The sequence below is a fragment of the Bombina bombina genome, chromosome 3 (genome assembly GCF_027579735.1).
Source record: "Bombina bombina isolate aBomBom1 chromosome 3, aBomBom1.pri, whole genome shotgun sequence".
NCBI classification, from domain to species: Eukaryota; Metazoa; Chordata; class Amphibia; order Anura; family Bombinatoridae; genus Bombina; species Bombina bombina.
This window is the reverse complement of record NC_069501.1, coordinates 682221576-682239239: the sequence shown is the minus strand read 5'-3', so window position 1 is coordinate 682239239 and position 17664 is coordinate 682221576. Positions and strand designations below refer to the sequence as shown.

General features: G+C 41.3%; 1 protein-coding gene across 5 annotated transcripts in view; it reads left to right on the top strand.

Annotated features, from left to right (window-relative positions):
* TPST1 (tyrosylprotein sulfotransferase 1) overlaps window positions 1-15610 on the top strand; it is a 403891-nt gene extending 388281 nt beyond the window's left edge. For all 5 annotated transcript variants that reach the window (XM_053707441.1, XM_053707438.1, XM_053707439.1 and 2 more), the window contains one exon: window positions 13927-15610. The gene's annotated coding sequence lies outside the window, so the exon portion shown is untranslated. The remainder of the gene's footprint in view (window positions 1-13926) is intronic.
* The last annotated feature ends 2054 nt before the right edge of the window (window positions 15611-17664 follow it).

The window sequence follows — 17664 nt, the reverse complement described above, 5'->3', positions numbered from 1 at the left end:
GCTTGGGCAAGGGACGTTCAGGATCCCTGGGCATTAGAAATCGTGACCCAGGGGTGTTCGTGGTTCCCAAAAAAGTGTGAACCTTCAGACCGATCTTAGATATCAAATGCCTAAAAAATTTCTCAGAGTCCCCATCATTCAAGATGGAGATCATTCAAACTATTTTACCAATGATCCAGGAGGATCAATATAGGACTACTGTGGACTTAAAGGATGCGTATCTTCACATTCCTATCCACAAAGATCATCACCAGTTTCTCAGGTTCGCCTTCCTGGACAAACACTACCAGTTTGTGGCCCTTCCTTTCAGGTTGGCCACAGCTCCCAGAATCTACACAAAGGTGCTAGGGTCCCTTCTGGCGGTTCTAAGGCAGCGGGGCATAGCAGTGGCGCCCTATCTGGACCACTGCAACTGTGCATGCTCAGACAGTGGAATGGGGATTATCCGGATTTATCTCCTCAGATAAATATGGATCTACAAACCAGAGACTCTCTTCTTTGGTGGTTGTCACAGGATCATCTGTCCCAGGGAATGTGCTTCCGCAGACCAGCATGGGTCATAGTGAAGACGGACCCCAGCCTCTTGGGCTGGGGTGCAGTCTGGAATTCCCTGAAGGCTCAGCGTCTTTGGACTCGGGAGGAGTCCCTACTTTCATTCAATATTCTGGAACTGAGGGTAATATTCAACGCGCTTCAAGCGTGGCCTCAGCTGGCCTTGGCCAAATTCATAAGATTTCAGTCGGACATTATCACGACTGTAGCATATATCAATCATCAAGGGGGAACAAAGAGTTCTCTAGCAATGATGGAAGTTTCCAAGATAATTTGATGGGCAGAGACTCACTCGTGCCATCTATCAGCAATCTATATCCCAGGAGTAGAGAACTGGGAAGCGGATTTTCTACGTCGTCAGACTTTTCATCCGGGTGAGTGGGAGCTCCATCCGGAGGTGTTTGCGGCATTGATTCGTCAATGGGGCACACCGGAATTGGATCTGATGGCATCTCGTCAGAATGCCAAACTTCCTTATTACGGGTCCAGATCAAGGGATCCCAAAGCAGTATTGATAGATGCTCTAGCAGTACCCTGGTTGTTCAACCTGGCTTATGTGTTTCCTCCTTTTCCTCTCCTGCCTCGTCTGATTGCCAGAATCAAACAGGAGAGGGCTTCGGTAATCTTGATAGCACCTGCGTGGCCACGCAGGACTTGGTATGCAGATTTAGTGGAAATGTCATCTCTGCCACCATGGAAACTGCCACTGAGACAGAACCTTTTCATTCAAGGTCCGTTCCAACATCCAAATCTAAATTCTCTGCAGCTGACTGCCTGGAGATTGAACGCTTGATTTCTCTTGTTAAGTGTATCCAGTCCACGGATCATCCATTACTTGTGGGATATTCTCCTTCCCAACAGGAAGTTGCAAGAGGATCACCCACAGCAGAGCTGCTATATAGCTCCTCCCCTCACTGCCATATCCAGTCATTCTCTTGCAACTCTCAACTAAGATGGAGGTCGTAAGAGGACTGTGGTGTTTTATACTTAGTTTATTTCTTCAATCAAAAGTTTGTTATTTTTAAATGTTACCGGAGTGTACTGTTTATCTCAGGCAGTATTTAGAAGAAGAATCTGCCTGCGTTTTCTATGATCTTAGCAGAAGTAACTAAGATCCTTTGCTGTTCTCACATATTCTGAGGAGTGAGGTAACTTCAGAGGGGGAATAGCGTGCAGGTTTTCCTGCAATAAGGTATGTGCAGTTAAAATATTTTTCTAGGGATGGAATTTGCTAGAAAATGCTGCTGATACCGAAGTAATGTAAGTAAAGCCTTAAATGCAGTGATAGCGACTGGTATCAGGCTTATTAATAGAGATACATACTCTTATAAAAGTGTATTTTAAAACGTTTGCTGGCATGTTTAATCGTTTTTTTACATATGTTTGGTGATAAAACTTATTGGGGCCTAGTTTTTTCCACATGGCTGGCTTGAATTTCTCCAACATAGGTGTGTCCGGTCCACGGCGTCATCCTTACTTGTGGGATATTCTCTTCCCCAACAGGAAATGGCAAAGAGCCCAGCAAAGCTGGTCACATGATCCCTCCTAGGCTCCGCCTACCCCAGTCATTCTCTTTGCCGTTGTACAGGCAACATCTCCACGGAGATGGCTTAGAGTTTTTTAGTGTTTAACTGTAGTTTTTTTTTATTCAATCAAGAGTTTGTTATTTTAAAATAGTGCTGGTATGTACTATTTACTCTGAAACAGAAAAGAGATGAAGATTTCTGTTTGTAAGAGGAAAATGATTTTAGCAACCGTTACTAAAATCCATGGCTGTTCCACACAGGACTGTTGAGAGGAATTAACTTCAGTTGGGGGAACAGTGAGCAGTCTTTTGCTGCTTGAGGTATGACACATTCTAACAAGACGATGTAATGCTGGAAGCTGTCATTTTCCCTATGGGATCCGGTAAGCCATTTTTATTCAGACAGTAAATAAGGGCTTCACAAGGGCTTATTAAGACTGTAGACATTTTCTGGGCTAAATCGATTCATATATACACATATTTAGCCTTGAGGAATCATTTAATCTGGGTATTTTTGTAAAATAATATCGGCAGGCACTGTTTTAGACTCCTTATTCTCTAGGGGCTTTCCCTAATCATAGGCAGAGCCTCATTTTCGCGCCGGTATTGCGCACTTGTTTTTGAGAAGCATGACATGCAGTCGCATGTGTGAGGAGCTCTGATACATAGAAAAGACTTTCTGAAGGCGTCATTTGGTATCGTATTCCCCTTTGGGCTTGGTTGGGTCTCAGCAAAGCAGATACCAGGGACTGTAAAGGGGTTAAAGATAAAAACGGCTCCGGTTCCGTTATTTTAAGGGTTAAAGCTTCCAAATTTGGTGTGCAATACTTTTAAGGCTTTAAGACACTGTGGTGAAATTTTGGTGAATTTTGAACAATTCCTTCATACTTTTTCGCAATTGCAGTAATAAAGTGTGTTCAGTTTAAAATTTAAAGTGACAGTAACGGTTTTATTTTAAAACGTTTTTTGTACTTTGTTATCAAGTTTATGCCTGTTTAACATGTCTGAACTACCAGATAGACTGTGTTCTGAATGTGGGGAAGCCAAGGTTCCTTCTCTTTTAAATAGATGTGATTTATGTGACACTGAAAATGATGCCCAAGATGATTCCTCAAGTGAGGGGAGTAAGCATGGTACTGCATCATTCCCTCCTTCGTCTACACCAGTCTTGCCCACTCAGGAGGCCCCTAGTACATCTAGCGCGCCATTACTCCTTACTATGCAACAATTAACGGCTGTAATGGATAATTCTATCAAAAACATTTTAGCCAAAATGCCCACTTATCAGCGCAAGCGCGACTGCTCTGTTTTAGATACTGAAGAGCATGGGGACGCTGATGATAATGGTTCTGAAATGCCCCTACACCAGTCTGAGGGGGCCAGGGAGGTTTTGTCTGAGGGAGAAATTTCAGATTCAGGGAAAATTTCTCAACAAGCTGAACCCGATGTGATTACATTTAAATTTAAGTTGGAACATCTCCGCGCTCTGCTTAAGGAGGTATTATCCACTCTGGATGATTGTGAGAATTTGATCATCCCAGAGAAACTATGTAAAATGGACAAGTTCCTAGAGGTCCCGGGGCTCCCAGAAGCTTTTCCTATACCCAAGCGGGTGGCGGACATTGTAAATAAAGAATGGGAAAGGCCCGGTATACCTTTCGTCCCTCCCCCCATATTTAAAAAATTGTTTCCTATGGTCGACCCCAGAAAGGACTTATGGCAGACAGTCCCCAAGGTCGAGGGAGCGGTTTCTACTTTAAACAAACGCACCACTATACCCAATAGAAGATAGTTGTGCTTTCAAAGATCCTATGGATAAAAAATTAGAAGGTTTGCTTAAAAAGATGTTTGTTCAGCAAGGTTACCTTCTACAACCAATTTCATGCATTGTCCCTGTCACTACAGCCGCGTGTTTCTGGTTCGATGAGCTAGTAAAGGCGATCGATAGTGATTCTCCTCCTTAGGAGGAGATTATGGACAGAATCCGTGCTCTCAAATTGGCCAATTCTTTCACCCTAGACGCCACTTTGCAATTGGCTAGGTTAGCGGCGAAAAATTCTGGGTTTGCTATTGTGGCGCGCAGAGCGCTTTGGTTGAAATCTTGGTCAGCGGATGCGTCTTCCAAGAACAAACTACTTAACATTCCTTTCAAGGGGAAAACGCTGTTTGGCCCTGACTTGAAAGAGATTATCTCTGATATCACTGGGGGTAAGGGCCACGCCCTTCCTCAGGATAGGTCTTTCAAGGCCAAAAATAAACCTAATTTTCGTCCCTTTCGTAGAAACGGACCAGCCCCAAGTGCTACGTCCTCTAAGCAAGAGGGTAATACTTCTCAAGCCAAGCCAGCCTGGAGACCAATGCAAGGCTGGAACAAGGGAAAGCAGGCCAAGAAACCTGCCACTGCTACCAAGACAGCATGAAATGTTGGCCCCCGATCCGGGACCGGATCTGGTGGGGGGCAGACTCTCTCTCTTTGCTCAGGCTTGGGCAAGAGATGTTCTGGATCCTTGGGCACTAGAAATAGTCTCCCAAGGTTATCTTCTGGAATTCAAGGGGCTTCCCCCAAGGGGGAGGTTCCACAGGTCTCAATTGTCTTCAGACCATATAAAGAGACAGGCATTCTTACATTGTGTAGAAGACCTGTTAAAAATGGGAGTGATTCATCCTGTTCCATTAGGAGAACAAGGGATGGGGTTCTACTCCAATCTGTTCATAGTTCCCAAAAAAGAGGGAACGTTCAGACCAATCTTAGATCTCAAGATCTTAAACAAGTTTCTCAAGGTTCCATCGTTCAAAATGGAAACCATTCGAACAATTCTTCCTTCCATCCAGGAAGGTCAATTCATGACCACGGTGGATTTAAAGGATGCGTATCTACATATTCCTATCCACAAGGAACATCATCGGTTCCTAAGGTTCGCATTCCTGGACAAGCATTACCAGTTCGTGGCGCTTCCTTTCGGATTAGCCACTGCTCCAAGGATTTTCACAAAGGTACTAGGGTCCCTTCTAGCGGTACTAAGACCAAGGGGCATTGCAGTAGTTCCTTACTTGGACGACATTCTGATTCAAGCGTCGTCCCTTCCTCAAGCAAAGGCTCACACGGACATAGTCCTGGCCTTTCTCAGATCTCACGGATGGAAAGTGAACGTGGAAAAGAGTTCTCTATCTCCGTCGACAAGGGTTCCCTTCTTGGGAACAATAATAGACTCCTTAGAAATGAGGATTTTTCTGACAGAGGCCAGAAAAACAAAACTTCTAAACTCTTGTCAAACACTTCATGCCGTTCCTCTTCCTTCCATAGCGCAGTGCATGGAAGTAATAGGTTTGATGGTAGCGGCAATGGACATAGTTCCTTTTGCGCGCATTCATCTAAGACCATTACAACTGTGCATGCTCAGTCAGTGGAATGGGGACTATACAGACTTGTCTCCGAAGATACAAGTAAATCAGAGGACCAGAGACTCACTCCATTGGTGGCTGTCCCTGGACAACCTGTCACAAGGGATGACCTTCCGCAGACCAGAGTGGGTCATTGTCACGACCGACGCCAGTCTGATGGGCTGGGGCGCGGTCTGGGGTCCCCTGAAAGCTCAGGGTCTTTGGTCTCGGGAAGAATCTCTTCTACCGATAAATATTCTGGAACTGAGAGCGATATTCAATGCTCTCAAGGCTTGGCCTCAGCTAGCAAAGGCCAAGTTCATACGGTTTCAATCAGACAACATGACGACTGTTGCGTACATCAACCATCAGGGGGGAACAAGGAGTTCCCTGGCGATGGAAGAAGTGACCAAAATCATTCAATGGGCGGAGACTCACTCCTGCCACCTATCTGCAATCCACATCCCAGGAGTGGAAAATTGGGAAGCGGATTTTCTGAGTCGTCAGACATTACATCCGGGGGAGTGGGAACTCCATCCGGAAATCTTTGCCCAAATTACTCAACTGTGGGGCATTCCAGACATGGATCTGATGGCCTCTCGTCAGAACTTCAAGGTTCCTTGCTACGGGTCCAGATCCAGGGATCCCAAGGCGACTCTAGTAGATGCACTAGTAGCACCTTGGACCTTCAAACTAGCTTATGTATTCCCGCCGTTTCCTCTCATCCCCAGGCTGGTAGCCAGGATCAATCAAGAGAGGGCGTCGGTGATCTTGATAGCTCCTGCGTGGCCACGCAGGACTTGGTATGCAGATCTGGTGAATATGTCATCGGCTCCACCATGGAAGCTACCTTTGAGACGAGACCTTCTTGTTCAAGGTCCGTTCGAACATCCGAATCTGGTCTCACTCCAGCTGACTGCTTGGAGATTGAACGCTTGATCTTATCAAAACGAGGGTTCTCAGATTCTGTTATTGATACTCTTGTTCAGGCCAGAAAGCCTGTAACTAGAAAAATTTACCACAAAATATGGAAAAAATATATCTGTTGGTGTGAATCTAAAGGATTCCCTTGGGACAAGGTAAAGATTCCTAAGATTCTATCCTTTCTTCAAGAAGGATTGGAGAAAGGATTATCTGCAAGTTCCTTGAAGGGACAGATTTCTGCCTTGTCTGTGTTACTTCACAAAAAGCTGGCAGCTGTGCCAGATGTTCAAGCCTTTGTTCAGGCTCTGGTTAGAATCAAGCCTGTTTACAAACCTTTGACTCCTCCTTGGAGTCTCAACTTAGTTCTTTCAGTTCTTCAGGGGGTTCCGTTTGAACCCTTACATTCCGTTGATATTAAGTTATTATCTTGGAAAGTTTTGTTTTTGGTTGCAATTTCTTCTGCTAGAAGAGTTTCAGAATTATCTGCTCTGCAGTGTTCTCCTCCTTATCTGGTGTTCCATGCAGATAAGGTGGTTTTACGTACTAAACCTGGTTTTCTTCCAAAAGTTGTTTCTAACAAAAACATTAACCAGGAGATAGTCGTACCTTCTTTGTGTCCGAAACCAGTTTCGAAGAAGGAACGTTTGTTGCACAATTTGGATGTTGTTCGCGCTCTAAAATTCTATTTAGATGCTACAAAGGATTTTAGACAAACATCTTCCTTGTTTGTTGTTTATTCTGGTAAAAGGAGAGGTCAAAAAGCAACTTCTACCTCTCTCTCTTTTTGGATTAAAAGCATCATCAGATTGGCTTATGTGACTGCCGGACGGCAGCCTCCTGAAAGAATCACAGCTCATTCCACTAGGGCTGTGGCTTCCACATGGGCCTTCAAGAACGAGGCTTCTGTTGATCAGATATGTAGGGCAGCGACTTGGTCTTCACTGCACACTTTTACCAAATTTTACAAGTTTGATACTTTTGCTTCTTCTGAGGCTATTTTTGGGAGAAAGGTTTTGCAAGCCGTGGTGCCTTCCATTTAGGTGACCTGATTTGCTCCCTCCCTTCATCCGTGTCCTAAAGCTTTGGTATTGGTTCCCACAAGTAAGGATGACGCCGTGGACCGGACACACCTATGTTGGAGAAAACAGAATTTATGTTTACCTGATAAATTACTTTCTCCAACGGTGTGTCCGGTCCACGGCCCGCCCTGGTTTTTTAATCAGGTCTGATAATTTATTTTCTTTAACTACAGTCACCACGGTATCATATGGTTTCTCCTATGCAAATATTCCTCCTTAACGTCGGTCGAATGACTGGGGTAGGCGGAGCCTAGGAGGGATCATGTGACCAGCTTTGCTGGGCTCTTTGCCATTTCCTGTTGGGGAAGAGAATATCCCACAAGTAAGGATGACGCCGTGGACCGGACACACCGTTGGAGAAAGTAATTTATCAGGTAAACATAAATTCTGTTTTTGCCTAGAAACAGTTCCTTGAGGCTTCCCACTGTTGTAATATGAGTGGGAGGGGCCTATTTTGGCGTTGTTTTGCACAGCAAAAATTACAGACACAGACATCCAGCTTCTTCCTGCATGATCCAGGACTTCTCTGAAGGGCTCAAAAGGCTTCAAAAGTCGTATTGAGGGAGGTAAAAAGCCACAGTAGAGCTGTGGCAGTTGTTGTGACTCTTTAAAAAACGTTTTTGTCATTTGTTATTCCGTTTTTGGTATTAAGGGGTTAATCATCCATTTGCAAGTGGGTGCAATGCTCTGCTAACTTATTACATACACTGTAAAAAATTTCGTTAGTGTAACTGCATTTTTTCACTGTTATTTCAAAATTTGGTATGACCTTTCGCAGGCCAGATTGGACGATTGTAACAACAGATGCCAGCCTTCTAGGTTGGGGCACAGTCTGGAACTCCCTGAAGGCTCAGGGATCGTGGACTCAGGAGGAGAAACTCCTCCCAATAAATATTCTGGAGTTAAGAGCAATATTCAATGCTCTTCTAGCTTGGCCTCAGTTAGCAACACTGAGGTTCATCAAATTTCAGTCGGACAACATCACGACTGTGGCTTACATCAACCATCAAGGGGGAACCAGGAGTTCCCTAGCGATATTAGAAGTCTCAAATATAATTCGCTGGGCAGAGTCTCACTCTTGCCACCTGTCAGCGATCCACATCCCAGGCGTAGAGAACTGGGAGGCAGATTTTCTAAGTCGTCAGACTTTTCATCCGGGGGAGTGGGAACTCCATCCGGAGGTGTTTGCTCAACTGGTCCATCGTTGGGGCAAACCAGAACTGGATCTCATGGCGTCTCGCCAGAACGCCAAGCTTCCTTGTTACGGATCCAGGTCCAGGGACCCGGGAGCAACGCTGATAGATGCTCTAGCAGCTCCTTGGTTCTTCAACCTGGCCTATGTGTTTCCACCGTTTCCTCTGCTCCCTCGACTGATTGCCAAAATCAAACAGGAGAGAGCATCAGTGATTCTGATAGCGCCTGCGTAGCCACGCAGGACCTGGTATGCAGACCTAGTGGACATGTCATCTTTTCCACCATGGACTCTACCTCTGAGGCAGGACCTTCTAATACAAGGTCCTTTCAATCATCCAAATCTACTTTCTCTGAGACTGACTGCATGGAGATTGAACGCTTGATTCTATCAAGGCGTGGCTTCTCCGAGTCAGTCATTGATACCTTAATACAGGCTCGGAAGCCTGTCACCAGGAAAATCTACCATAAGATATGGCATAAATATCTTTATTGGTGTGAATCTTGATAAAGGCCCAAGCGGCTGAAACGCGTAGAACTTTGCTCACTGGAAAGATTGCTACTTTTGAATACTTTCATTTAAGTCGGATATAGTGCAGTAGGCTGGGTACTTTGAACTAAACATAAGCATGTGCAGTTCTATAAGTATAATTCCTAACCCATGATCTGATCACTATCCTTCTTATAATTTAACCGCTGTGAAATAAGACAGCGGTGACTCAACAAACAATCTACTTCTCTTCAACTTTGCTCCGGAACCACTTGGAGGCAATTAACCACAAGGAGAAATCTCCCCACAACAACACAGAGATTTCACTGTCACGCTGACATTCGATACGGCGTATATGATACGCATACAAAGCCATCACAAACCACAGAGTTGATATAAAGAAAAATATCAGGACACGGACATCATACGGCAGGGAAAATTAAAGTTGGAACTTTGACCTTTTTCCTTGAGAGAACTGCCGACAAATAGAAACTGTTTTAAAAAACATAATCAATACAGGACTAAACACTGAGAGTCCCGGTCCATTGAAATAGCGAATATACACAAATCTCTGCATATAAGGTAATATCAATACAAATATCTAACACCTATATGCACGGTGATAATCGCTATTTTTTCTTTAAAGTTTAATATATAAAACCTGTTCAAATTGCTTTTAATTAATTTGTTATATTGTCATTGTTTTATAATATAACGCTACATTTGTATACATTGTATCTAATTTTCCATATAGAATTGATGCCGGCATCCATCTTTATTTATATTTTTAATTTTTATTAAAACTTTTTATATGAAACACAAGGTTTATATGAATATCACTATATAAGAAAAATATATATAACTCTTACAGAATATCTATCTTTACACCCTCTTTAAGCTTTAATTTAGCGCTAACCCTAAACACACTTTTTTTCATGAATCCAAGAGTTACTCATGGAGTAAGGTTAGGATTCCTAGGATATTGTCCTTTCTCCAAGAGGGTTTGGACAAAGGCTTATCAGCTAGTTCTTTAAAAGGACAGATCTCTGTCTATTCTTTTGCACAAGCGTCTGGCAGAAGTTCCAGACGTCCAGGCATTTTGTCAGGCTTTGGTTAGGATTAAGCCTGTGTTTAAAACTGTTGCTCCCCCGTGGAGCTTGAACTTGGTTCTTAAAGTTCTTCAGGGAGTTCAGTTTGAACCCCTTCATTCCATTGATATTAAACTTTTATCTTGGAAAGTTCTGTTTTTGATGGCTATTTCCTCGGCTCGAAGAATCTCGGAGTTATCTGCCTTACATTGTGATTCTCCTTATCTGATTTTTCATTCAGACAAGGTAGTTCTGCGTACCAAACCTGGGTTTTTACCTAAGGTGGTTTCTAACAGGAATATCAATCAAGAGATTGTTGTTCCATCATTGTGTCCTTATACTTCTTCAAAGAAGGAACGTCTTTTGCATAATCTGGACGTAGTCCGTGCCTTGAAGTTTTACTTACAGGCTACTAAAGATTTTCGTCAAACATCTGCCCTGTTTGTCGTTTACTCTGGACAGAGGAGAGGTCAAAAAGCTTCGGCAACCTCTCTCTCCTTTTGGCTTCGGAGCATAATACGCTTAGCCTATGAGACTGCTGGACAGCAGCCCCCTGAAAGAATTACAGCTCATTCTACTAGAGCTGTGGCTTCCACCTGGGCCTTTAAAAATGAGTCCTCTGTTGAACAGATTTGCAAGGCTGCGACTTGGTCTTCGCTTCACACCTTTTCAAAATTTTACAAATTTGACACTTTTTCTTCTTCGGAGGCTGTTTTTGGGAGAAAGGTTCTACAGGCAGTGGTTCCTTCCGTTTAAGTTCCTGCCTTGTCCCTCCCATCATCCGTGTACTTTAGCTTTGGTATTGGTATCCCACAAGTAATGGATGATCCGTGGACTGGATACACTTAACAAGAGAAAACATAATTTATGCTTACCTGATAAATTTATTTCTCTTGTAGTGTATCCAGTCCACGGCCCGCCCTGTCCTTTTAAGGCAGGTCTAAATTTTTATTAAACTACAGTCCTATGGTTTCTCCTTTCTCGTCTTGTTTCGGTCGAATGACTGGATATGGCAGTGAGGGGAGGAGCTATATAGCAGCTCTGCTGTGGGTGATCCTCTTGCAACTTCCTGTTGGGAAGGAGAATATCCCACAAGTAATGGATGATCCGTGGACTGGATACACTACAAGAGAAATAAATTTATCAGGTAAGCATAAATTATTTTTTTATATAAGCAGGGATTCTCTGAGTCAGTCATTGATACCTTGATTCAGGCTCGGAAGCCTGTCACTAGGAAAATTTACCATAAGATATGGCGTAAATATCTTTATTGGTGCAAATCCAAGGGCTACTCATGGAGTAGGGTTAGAATTCCTAGGATTTTGTCCTTTCTCCAAGAAGGATTGGAGAAGGGATTATCGGCTAGTTCCTTAAAGGGACAAATTTCTGCTTTGTCAATTATACTGCACAGACGTCTGGCGGATGTCCCAGAATTTCAGTCTTTTTGTCAGGCTTTAGTCATAATCAAGCCTGTGTTTAAACCTGTTGCTCCGCCATGGAGTTTGAATTTAGTTCTAAATGTTCTTCAAGGGGTTCCATTTGAACCCATGCATTCCAAAGATATTAAGCTTTTATCTTGTAAAGTTTTGTTTTTAGTTGCTATATCTTCTGCTCGAAGAGTTTCTGAGCTTTCTGCGTTACAATGCGACTCGCCTTATCTTATATTCCATTCTGATAAGGTGGTTTTGCGTACTAAACCTGGATTCCTTCCTAAGGTTGTTTCAACTAAGAATATTAATCAGGAAATTGTTGTTCCTTCTCTATGTCCTAATCCTTCTTCTAAGAAGGAGCGTCTGTTACATAACTTGGACGTGGTAAGTGCCTTGAAGTTTTAATTACAAGCGACCAAGGATTTCCGTCAAACATCTTCTCTCTTTGTTGTTCATTCTGGAAAGCGTGGGGTCAAAAAGCTACGGCTACCTCTTTCTTTTTGGCTGAAAAGCATCATCCGTTTGGCATACGAGACTGCTGGACAGCAGCCTCCTGAAAAAATTACAGCTCATTCTACTAGAGCAGTGGCTTCCACATGGGCTTTTAAAAACGATGCTTCTGTTGAACAGATTTGTAAGGCTGCGACTTGGTCCTCCCTTCATACCTTTTCCAAATTTTCCAAATTTGATACTTCTTCTGAGGCTATTTTTGGGAGAAAAGTTCTTCAAGCAGTGGTGCCTTCCGTTTAGGTATCTGTCTTGTCCCTCCCGTTCATCCGTGTCCTGTAGCTTTGGTATTGTATCCCACAAGTAAGGATGAATCCGTAGACTCGTTGTATCTAGTAGAAGAAAAGGAAATTTATGCTTACCTGATAAATCGATTTCTTCTACGATACGACAAGTCCACAGCCCTCCCTGTCATTTTAGACAGATTATATTTTTGTTTTCAAACTTCAGTCACCTCTGCACCTTTTTTAGTTTCTCCTTTTTCTTCCTATACCTTCGGTCGAATGACTGGGGGGTGGGGTCAAGGGAGGAGCTATATAGACAGCTCTGCTGTGGTGCTCTTTTTCATCTAACACTGAACTCTGCATGTATTAGCAGTAATGTGTGTCATGTCCTTGATGAGAATAGTCAATAGTCTTCAGTTCCTTATCACTTTTTTTTTAATCCTACTGATTTCTTAAAATTTGAATTATCTCTTATTGCATTTAATTATATACAGATTAGCATCAAGGAGCAAACACATTTTTTTACTATATGTATATTAAACTACACAATTTTGTTTTCTGGATATCAGTGATAATTGTAATTTAAAAGCTCAATTAACACTGTGAGATTGTTTTGTTAATTGATCCTTTATATCCCTCCCTAACTGGCTTTTGCAAAGATAACACGTAAGACAACAGACTGTTAAACCTGGGGAAACCTAGGTGGTAGCCCCTATTACTTTGTGGAGACTAAACATTCTATTTAATATTTAAACAATATAATTTTAAAAAATGTTTACATATTATTCTTAGGCTAATCTCTGCATACATCAACATTCTGTCTTTACAATTGCAAAGTGATCTAATGTGCACTGATGCTTGCATATAGTTAAAGTCCGCGCAAGTGCACTAATAGATTACAGGGAGCTAGCTGAACACTATTGATAAGCAAGAGGCATATTTTTGTAGCCATCAATCACCAGCTAGCTCCCAGAAGTGCTTTGCTGCTTCTGTGCCTATCTATGCAGTTAACTCAGGTAAAGTAGTGTTCAGGAGCAGCAGAGCAATACCAAATAGTAGCAACAGTTGTGGAGCTAGGTCAGTGGTAGTTTCCACTCAGAACCAGCAGTGCTCTGTGGCTTCCAAACAGCACTTTAACTGTGTGTTTAACCCCTTTGTGGAAGAGTTAGCGCATTGCTAGTGTTAAAATTACATGGTCTAATTACTTATATCTTCAGTTTTCATAATTATTTGAAATTATTTAAATTGCATAGGCAGATGATCTAAATAAAATCTGACACTTTCAGGAAATAAGATACATTCCCGGTACTGTCTGTAAAAAAAAAAAACTAAATCAACAGTAGGAGAGACACATCTTAGACTAAACCATATTAAATTATATTTAATTTATCCAAAATGATAGTATGTTTGGTACAAATAATGGTGATGAGAAATTTGATACAAAAAATGTGTTATAACTGAGAAATGTATATGTTATAAAAAAAAAACTGTAATCTTTAAACATTTTTTATATGTCTGTTTCTCTTTTTAAATAGGACTAGTCCTCCTCCACCGGGAATATATCTGATGCCAATTTCCTTGCTGGTAAATGGTGTTATTGTGGCCATATCTTGATCCGTATTCATCTCTGACCTGCTGAACACCGCGTATTGCAACAGGCACAAGTTCACCTGTAGGACACATCACCTCTAGCAGTGGTGCAGTACAGTTCTAGCCAGCCTTATTTGTTTTTTAAGTTAACCAAAAAAGTTTGACGTTCTTGTTGAAGATGCTGTACAAGCTTCAAATAACCTAACACATGCAAGCAGTGAACACATTGGTAATGTTAGCAGTGCAATGAAGTTTTAATGCTTTGCACTGCTTTTTGATCAATAAAGTATTGGAAATTAATGTATTTTCCATTCATATAAAGTATAAGTATCTGTATATACTTCAGTGTTCAGGCACATGTTTGTTTTTTCACCAGCAATGTAATTATGTGATATAGCTTATCATTTAATGATATATTTGCTATTAGAAAGAGAATGAATTTTAACATCTGTCTGCTAAGTTGAACCGTTTTTAGGAATCATTGACCCTTTAAAGGGACACTAAACCCAAAATGTTTCTTTCATGATTCCGGTAGAGAATACAATTTTAAACAGCATTCCAATTTACTTCTATTATCTAAATTGTTTCATTCTTGAGATATCCGTTGTTTAAGAAATAGCCATGCACATGTGTGAGCCAATCACATGAAGCATCTATGTGCAGCACCCAATCAGCAGCTGCTGCGCCTATCTAGATATGCTTTTCAGCAAAGAATATCAAGAGAATGAAGCAAATTAGATAATAGAAGTAAATTAGAAAGTTGTTTAAAATTACATGCTCTATCTGAATCATGAAAGAAAAAATGTGGGTTGTATGTCCCTTTAATGTCAGCTTCTATACAAAAAGCACTCAAATTGTTAGTCTTTATTTAACATAAAACAATTTCATGTGTTTTGTTGTTTAATGATTTATGTAAAATATGTGTAGCTTTGAAGAATAAGCAGTGTCCTGTGATGGCAAAGTTCCATGGTCAGTTGAATATACTGTGTGTAATAGCACACACTCATACAGTGATATACTCATGTATTTTGTAATCCATACTGTCATACTGCCTTGCTTTAAAACCTGCACATGTGTGTGGTAAATAAACTGTCCCTTTTTAGCCGCAGTGAGTTCTTTTGCATACCTATAGAGGAAGCAACTACAGCTGCGTTCCAGCAGTACTAAACAACAGTGTGCAACAATAATTCAGTTGTATTTGTAGGCTGTTCTTCACAGCTTTAGTTCTGCGTTAGTAAATTGTCCATGTGGGCAAATATTCAGACAGTATTTCTACTGAAACCTGAGAAGTGTGACATTCCATGCGCTTTCTATGTCTCAACAGGATATCCTGTTATGATTACTATTAACACAAATTGAATTTGCTAAGTTGTGACAAATCAGGGGTTTAAAAAAAAATGAAACAATGGAAGGATGTTTTTTAAATAGTTAATTCAGCCTTCTGTAAAAACCAGGCTCGGCCACCAATGGGCTGATAAGTTGAAAAAAGACAAAAAAAATGTTTTTTAATTATTTAATTAAAACTTCCAAAGAAATAGAATGGGCTTGGGGGTTTAAGAAAATATGTACATTTTAAAATGTATTAACTATTTTGTATTTTATTTTTCAAAATAAAAGCTTTAAATGTGAGTTGCTTGCCAGCAAGTCCAAGTGTGTTTATTTCATACTTAGAACACAAGTACACAAACACATCTGTTATTTTGATACAATAGAATTATAATTTTGGTACAATATGCATTAGTTTTCTTTCCACAGCAATTTCACTCAAATTTACTGTATGAATTCAAGTGACAACATTTTGTTAAATCATGGTAATTTTCACACTAATCATCCTGGAACTCTAAAAGTCTTGCTTGGGGGCTGCAAGCCCTTCAGATCCTTAAAATGAACGCAGCCAGTGATTGGCTAGGTTGTGCGACTGCAGCTGATGGTTACCCGCACAGGACCAGCAGTTCTCTCTGGCTCTTTTTTGGGGTTAATTGTTGCACTACAATGTCTCTTTAACACATTTAAGTTATCGAATTATGATAGTATCTGCATATGGAATAAACACTTAAATCACGTTATCATGTAATTTCAAATGGTTACACTTCATTTTGTGTTTGTGAGTCTTAAAACATTCACTGTAATTAGCTCATGGAATCTCCCAGCATGAGTTAAATTAGAAACCTATGAGACGCACTGGGAGGAAACTCAAATCAAATTCCGTATGCAAAGTACTTTACAAAATGTTGTGTGTTTTATTAAAGGGGCATTGTACTCAATTTAGTTTTCTTCATATTTTACCCTCTGTTTTCTAACACTGAATTCCAATCATGCTTTCTTATTTCACCTGTCCTATGCCTGTATTGGTACACTAGTAAATTCTTGCTGGTGTACTGTTTTGTACTTGGGAAACCATTTTATGTTTATGATGTTTTATGAGGATGCTGCTATAGTTTTAAGTATTGCTGTTTACAGATTGATAGCAAAACCACTGTTTCTTTCATGTAATTAGCAAGAGTCCATGAGCTAGTGACATATGGGATATACATTCCTACCAGGAGGGGCAAAGTTTCCCAAACCTCAAAATGCCTATAAATACACCCCTCACCACACCCACAATTCAGTTTTACAAACTTTGCCTCCCATGGAGGTGGTTGGAACTCTGTGCGATTTTCAGAGCTCTTAAGTTCTGGCCTCTTCTGAAGAGAGAATTGTTTATTTGTTTTCAGACAGACAATGTCACAACCGTGGCATATGTCAATCATCAAGGTGGGACTCACAGTCCTCAGGCTATGAAAGAAGTATCTCGGATACTTGTATGGGCGGAATCCAGCTCCTGTATAATCTCTGCGGTTCATATCCCAGGTGTAGACAATTGGGAAGCGGATTATCTCAGTCGCCAGACGTTACATCCGGGCGAATGGTCTCTTCACCCAGAGGTATTTCTTCAGATTGTTCAAATCTGGGGACTTCCAGAAATAGATCTGATGGCCTCTCATCTAAACAAGAAACTTCCCAGGTATCTGTCCAGATCCAGGGATCCTCAGGCGGAAGCAGTGGGCGCGTTGTCGCTTCCTTGGATTTATCAACCTGCTTATATCTTTCCGCCTCTAGTTCTTCCAAAAGTGATTTCCAAAATTCTAATGGAACGTTCGTTTGTATTGCTGGTGGCTCCAGCATGGCCTCACAGGTTTTGGTATGCGGATCTTGTTCGGATGGCAAGTTGCCAACCTTGGACACTTCCGTTAAGCGCTGAAAAGCTTAAAAGGCTAAGATTACAAACGGAATTACAGTGAGAGCCTCATTTTGGGTTCACATAAGTTTACCGCAGTAATACTGACAAGCGGCATAAATACATCCATTTTTAAATAGCGGATAAAAAAGAAAAGTAGGCAGATTCTAGATTAGTATCAGTGATCGAGTTCACAACTTTAATCAGATAAACTTCATTCATTTTAGGTTAGATGACTATTAAATACAACACAAAATATGACATTAGGAAGTTTCCCAGAGATGCAATGGGCCAAACAGGAAGGGGAGGGTTTTCCAAATTTTGTATAGTCTTAAGAAAGGCCTAGTCTAGGCCGAAACCCGTTGGCATACTGGTGAGCTTGGTTTTAATTATCATTGTTTATTGTATACAGTGTTGCACTATTTGTTTTTCTTTTGTTTCCTTTTAGGTTTTTTACAGTGTTACT